The sequence below is a fragment of the Furipterus horrens genome, unplaced genomic scaffold (assembly GCF_987537825.1).
Source record: "Furipterus horrens unplaced genomic scaffold, mFurHor1.1.pri manual_scaffold_2, whole genome shotgun sequence".
Taxonomy (NCBI): Eukaryota; Metazoa; Chordata; class Mammalia; order Chiroptera; family Furipteridae; genus Furipterus; species Furipterus horrens.
This window is the reverse complement of record NW_028327172.1, coordinates 123,413,503-123,419,112: the sequence shown is the minus strand read 5'-3', so window position 1 is coordinate 123,419,112 and position 5,610 is coordinate 123,413,503. Positions and strand designations below refer to the sequence as shown.

General features: G+C 42.2%; 1 non-coding gene across 1 annotated transcript; it reads right to left on the bottom strand.

Annotated features, from left to right (window-relative positions):
• Nucleotides 1-4,936: 4,936 nt before the first annotated feature.
• Nucleotides 4,937-5,072, bottom strand: LOC150019405 (small nucleolar RNA SNORA48). Its single transcript, XR_016509564.1, has one exon. It is a non-coding gene; the product is annotated as a small nucleolar RNA SNORA48 (small nucleolar RNA).
• Nucleotides 5,073-5,610: the final 538 nt, after the last annotated feature.

Here is a 5,610-nt window from a genome sequence, read left to right as displayed (position 1 = left end):
TCTTTTTTAGTCTCCTTTTGCTACGTAGTCCCAAAGCCATCCTTTTCTTCTATGTAAAACTCATCTATTGGGGTTAACTATATTTGTCTTTTAATTAATAATATACATGTATGAGAGATGAGGGAAACAATTCCTTATCCACATGTGAGTGACTGGCAGGACTTTATAAGGAATGCACAGTCTCAAGTAGCAGCTGACCCCTTTGTTCCATGCAGCTTATGACCTATCAAACATGTCAGAGGCTGATTACAGGTGGGTAAAGAACTTTTGGGCACATTTACTTGTTTGTTCAAATTCTTGTAGAAGTCTATCAGATTCTAAGCATTGTTTTAGACCCTGGGGATGTAGAAGTGAGAGTTTCTGATTTCCGGGAGTTCAGCATCTAAAAGGTCAGAAAGCAAGCTCGAGGGAAACAACACAGCATGCTAAGTGTTACTGTAGAACGGAGGAGGCACACCGAGAAGGGACGACTGGAAAAGGTGAGGAGGAAGAGAAGACAGGGAGAGTTTTCTGGAGGCATCCAAAAAGCACGCACAAAGCCACCGTGGTGCGAGTGCACCGCACTTGGGAACATGCATACAGGTTTGTGTTGGTGCTGTGTAAGGTGTGTAAGACGGACTGGCAGGAAATGGGTTTGGACTTTTTGTGATTGGTAGTTGTTATAAGATTTTAGGCAAGGGAAGGGCAAGATGACATTTGCATTTTTGGTAACTCTGCCTGCCGAAGCCAAGATGAGAGGGAGGGTGGAGAGCTGAGGGTGCTACACTAAAACCATTTGAAAAAGTGATAAGGACCTGAACTATGGCAGTGGAAGTGAAGCTATAGAGAAAGAATCATATTCAAAAATATTTTTGAAGCAGAATCTAAAATGTCATCTAACAAGTTGAATGTGTGGTCAAGTAGAAGTGTGGAGTCTAGGTTATCTCTTCAGTATCTGGTTTCAGTGGTTGGGGCAAGGTGGAACCAGACACAGCATGAAGTATATGTAAGGGGAGGTGGAATTTTGGGGGTGATGAATGAGAGTGAGCTAAGTCTGGGCAGTTGGAGCTTTGTATTCAATAGCTGCTTCACAAATGGTAGTTGATTCTTTTCTTCTGTTTCTTTTTCTGTGGAGTATTTGTAGATGCCTAATAGGCATTAGCCATATGGGTCTGGGCTGGAAATAAGTCTGCAACTAATCAACATTTAGATTGTAGTTTCAACTATGGAAATGGATGAAAGTGCCCAGAGACATGTATGTAGAGTGAAAAAGAAGAGGAGGCAAGGAACTGAACTCTGGGCAAGTCAGTATTGAAAGGACAGAGGGATGTAGAGTTACTAAAATCTGGTGTTTTCTATGTTCCATTTCTAACTACATATTTCAGGTGGATAGAAGATTGGATGTTTAGAATTTGACTTGAGAAACATGTCACCAGTTTTGTGAAAACAACTGCTTTTACTCAGTGCAATCCAGTAGTAACATAATTTTGAGACAATTTTTTTTTGTAGCAATATAAAAAAGAGGGCAACTTAATTATTTATTATTATTAGTTCTAAAAGTGTACATAGTTATTAAACAAAGTTCCACATTAATGCAACTTAAGGAATGTGGTTATGAGCTCTGGGCAGAGAATATACTTACTTGATCTATCTCGAACATGTGGATGCATTCTCTGCCATATCTAGAAAGATTAGGTCATGTTTTTGTAGTTGTTCTTTTGCTGTTGTTATCCTTTCTGATTTGTTTGTTCAAATTAGTAATCTATATGGAGAGAGCTATTCTTAAGACTTTTTTCCCCTGCTCTTGTCTTAAATTTCAAACCAAGAAAGTCATCTTCAGCCAACTTTACCTCTTGAGAGGTAGCCTTTTCTTTTTCCCAAATAAAGAGCTATTGTCTAAATACACTGGAAGGAACTACAGATACCTGTTTTTTTTTTTTTTAATGTGTTTTATTGATTATAATGTTACATTTGTCCCAATTTCCCTTCCCTCTTCTCCCCTCCACCTGGTGGCCCCCCTCCCTCCAGTCATCCCCCCCTTTTAGACCATGTCCATTAGTTGTGCATATAGTTCTTCTCAACCTCTGTCTATTCCATTCCCTCCTACCATGATCCTTAATTCCTATATCATCTCCTTCCCTCTCCCCCTTCCCCCTCCCTGCTGACCTCCCCCCAATATGTTCCCCATACCTATAGTTCTTTTTCCACTCTCGTTGCCTGTTTAGTTTGCCTTTGTTTCAATTCCCTAGCTTCTGTTGTTGTTTCTTGTGATGCAGTTTTCATTTTAGATTTCATAGTTTTGATCCTCCTTTTTCTAAACCAGTCCCTTTAACATCTCATATAACAGTGGTTTGGATCTAATGAACTCTTTCAGTTTTGTTTTGTCCTGGAAACACTTTCTCTGCCCTTCTATTCTGAATGACAATTTTGCTGGATAGAGTATTCGTGGTTGTAGGTTTTTGCTTTTCATTACTTTGAATATTTCTTGCCAGTCCCTTCTTGCCTGCAGGGTCTCCCTTGAGAAGTCAGCTGATAGTCTAATTGGGACCCCTTTGTACATGATTCTTTTCTTCTCTCTTGCTGCTTTTAAGATTCTCTCTTTATCTTTAACTTTTGACATTTTGATTATAATGTGTGTTGGAGTGGTTCTCCCTGGGTCCAGTTGTTTTGGAACTCTCTGTGCTTCCTGGACCTGTAAGTCTATTTCCTTCCCCAAGTTTGGGAAGTTCTGCTTTATTATATTTTCACTTAATTTTTCAATTTCTAGTTCATCTTCTTCGCCCTCTGGCAAACCAATGATTCTTATGTTGGGCCTTTTATAGCTGTCCTAGAGGTTTCTGATCCTCTCATCCTTGCTTCCCATTTCCTCTCTCTGCACTGGTTGACTGTTAGTTCCTTCTCTGTGTTCTGGTTTGTTGATTTGAACTCTGGATTTTTTTTCCTCACCATCTGTCTCGTATGTGGTTTTGTTCCTTTCATTATAAGTGTTTTTCGATTCTTTCTCATCTTTTCCCAGATCTTTTGTTAATTCTGTAAGCCACCTGATAACAATGGCCCTGAACCGAGCCTCTGACAGGTTTCTTGTTTGTTCATCTGTCAGGTTCTTCATCTGTTGCCTGGTGAGCTGCGCCACCGCGATTTCTATAGTTGTCTGCCTCATTTTGACAGATGCGTTTTGTTTTCTTGGGCCAGCTATAGGGGGCAGTGCCTGTGTACTCGTCACAACCCAGCAACCGGCGGCAATCCGCAACCTTTTTCGCCGTGCTGTGGCCCTTTGTCGTCACAACCCAGCGACAGGCGGGCGCTGTTCCGCAACCTTTCTCGCTGCGCTGTGGTGTTTTGTCGTCACAACCCAGTGACCGGCGCCGATCCGCAACCTATTTCGCAGCGCTGTGGCGCTTTGTGTGGGGGCGGGGGTCCAAGATGGATTCACACAGTTATTCCGCTAGGAGACCGGAATCCGTCCTCCCGCCCCCCTGGGCCTCACTGTTCAAGGCGATGTGGTGGCTGCTTTCCCCAGCGTTGGGGTCGCAAGCTGCCCGGGTTCGACTGCAGCCGGGATTGTTCTCCCTGCCGCTGTCCCTGGTGCCACCGCAAACAGCACCGCCCACTTTTGCTCTTCCTACCTGCCCAAAGGGCACTGCTGGTTTATAACTTCATACATTGGGCTTCCGTGTAGTTTTATTTTCTGAAATTTCTAGTTATCTTTTGTTTTGAAGTAGTTGTATTCCTCTCTAGTTGTAGAGGGAGACTGAGCGTGTCCGTCTAAGCCTCCATCTTGGCCAGAAGTCCCTCAGATACCTGCTGTTTTGTTTAAAGGTGGACAATGGGATTCCTTGTGGCTGTGAGTCAGGCAGCCTGCTGGGGCCCGTAGAAGGGGAGTGAGAAAATGAATGGGCATGAAAGAGGCAGCTGGGCGATGAGTAAAAAAGGTTCACAGATATCCGCTACATTGGAAATGGGATTCACTTAGGATCTGGCTAAAAAAAAAAGATTCTCTATCAGTCTTGAAAAATGTAAAGAGAACAGAAATTGATGTTTGAATTTTTTTCCCTCTTCATTTTTATCTTGATGTCCACTGAAGAGGTTTCATCATGTGGAGCCTGTGGGGCACACACTGAGGTCCTCATGCTGTCCTCATACTGCCTTCTCAGCTGCTAGGAGCTGACCTGGTAGAAATCCCATGATGAGTCCTAGTCATATGAAGGCATCTGTCTGGCTTTCTTTTTCTTCTCCCCTTGTCCCTATGGAACACTGTGTTTTCACTCATCCTCCTTAACCCCCTTTTCTATTCCCAAGCCATTCTGGGCCTCGGTAGGTATTCAGGTTGTTGACTCTTAGCTAATCTGATAAATAAATCTATGCTAATATATAAGTGGTTAGGAACTAGACTTCCAAGGTTCGCTATGCATATCAGGAAAACAAGTTACTAGAGATAGTAGCTATTGAGCTACAATGAATTTTCCTGTCTGTCTCAGTATGATGGCTTTATAGGTAGAGATGTCAAGAAAAGGCTGTAAAACCATGGCAGTGGGGATTAAGTAGATGGATAGCTGATAAATTTTTTAAAGCAAAAACTTGGATCTTTCTCAAGCGACCCTTGTATTTAGAAAGTTAAATTGGATTCCACAGAGCAAGCCCACTATGGGTCAAAACACAGGAAATTAAACTTAACCTATAAATACATGTTGAGAAACTAAAGCTTATGAAATAGAGCAATACCCACAGTTACATACTCACTCACGTTGCTCCAGACACACTGGCTTCCTTCTCTTCCAGTGTAAAACACACACACTTCTTTCCTCAAAGCTTTCCACTTGCTGTCCCATCAGTATGGAAGCTCTCTCTTTAGATACCCTTCTTTTTTTCACTCCTAAGATCTGACCACACTATCTAAAATGGTATCACTCCTATCACTCTTTATCCCCAACTGTATTTTTTTTTCTTTTTTTCTTATCCATGTCTCCAAGGCATGAACCAGGCATGGGCACAAACCAAAAGCCAAAGTGGGATAAACAAGGAGTTACTTTGTCCCTGGCTGATATGAGATAAACACCACCAAACCAGGTGCAACTCTACCCAGGTCAGGGACACCCAACCGTATTTTGCTTCAGAGCAATTACATATTACTAAACAATATGCATTTATTTGCTTACTTGTTATTGTAGTTAATAAATACATTTTGAATGACTGAATAGTGAAGCTGAGCAAGAACCCAGGTCCTGGAGCCACAATCCACGGAAGAGAAGTGATGGGGGGAGAGGAGAATGGAGAGAATCTGTATGATAGTATGTTAGCATGTATCCCTCAATGCAACATTGGAAATCAAAACAGAGCAGGGCATTCCCAGGCTGTCAGAGAGAAGTCACTTCAAGCCTGGAGCTGCTTTTATCTTTAGCTCCACCTAATGAAGTATGGAGACTTTTTTTGTAGATTCATAATCACTGTGGGACATATTTCTAAGATTGTGATGGTCATTTCAGTGGTTAACTGCAAGCAGGGAAGAATAGGAGATTTTCTAGAGGAGCAAGAAGAGGGGCAGTGGTTACAAAAACTTCCAAATCCATGGCCATTATTCTGGGAAGGGCATGAGGTTTTCAGGAATGCAGACAAATAGCTGGCTTCAAAGAA